Here is a 790-nt window from a genome sequence, read left to right on the forward strand (position 1 = left end):
TATGGGACACACTATATATATATATATATATATATATATATATATATATATATATATATATATATTTATATATATATCCGTTATAATCCGACCGTGATAATTAGAAACATTGCACATTTCATTGGGTAAAGTAGGCATATAATTATATCGGCAAGCCCTGCATTATCGGTCCTGTATTATCGGCGCGCCTTACGGGCAAGCAACCCGTCGTACTGATCTATATGTTGACGCAACATCCTGTACAGCTTACACTAAGGTAACCTCAGAAATGTTGTTTAAAGTTAGGCAAAGTTTTGTAAAAAGAATTAATAAGTGTTTAGATGTTGATGGTCAACAATTCGAACATTTAATAAAATAAAACAGAAAAACTATGACTCTTATTTAATTTTAAACTATAACTCTTATTTAATTTATCATTAATTTCAATGCAATCTATGTTAAAGTTTAAATGTTTATAACTTTTAATAGGAGCATTTTCCAAAGAAACGTTTCAGACAAAGTTTACTTGTTTCTTCCCGTAGAATCCAAATATGTAACATTGTATAGGGGGTCCCATTTGAAACTTTGAAGTTACCCCTCGCTCCTCAAGGGAGGACGGAAGTGGATTTTTGTTTACGTAGTTAAAAAGACCCTTCGAATATATGAAATTTTCTCATGAATAACTTTTTGATAGGACAAATATGTTTAGAGTTATTAGCTTGTAACACTTTACGTGGATCATACTGTGTATATACAGGGTGTTCAAAAAGTCCAGGACCGGTGAAATATCTCGAAAACTAAGCATTTTAGA

General features: G+C 31.1%; 1 protein-coding gene across 3 annotated transcripts in view; it reads right to left on the bottom strand.

Annotated features, from left to right (window-relative positions):
* LOC116851341 (vacuolar protein sorting-associated protein 45) overlaps positions 1-790 on the bottom strand; it is a 132,174-nt gene that overhangs the window by 80,860 nt on the left and 50,524 nt on the right. The window lies entirely within an intron of this gene.

This window comes from Odontomachus brunneus, unplaced genomic scaffold, assembly GCF_010583005.1.
Source record: "Odontomachus brunneus isolate Ranch 3 - 2012 unplaced genomic scaffold, Obru_v1 Obru_scaffold_172, whole genome shotgun sequence".
NCBI lineage: Eukaryota > Metazoa > Arthropoda > Insecta > Hymenoptera > Formicidae > Odontomachus > Odontomachus brunneus.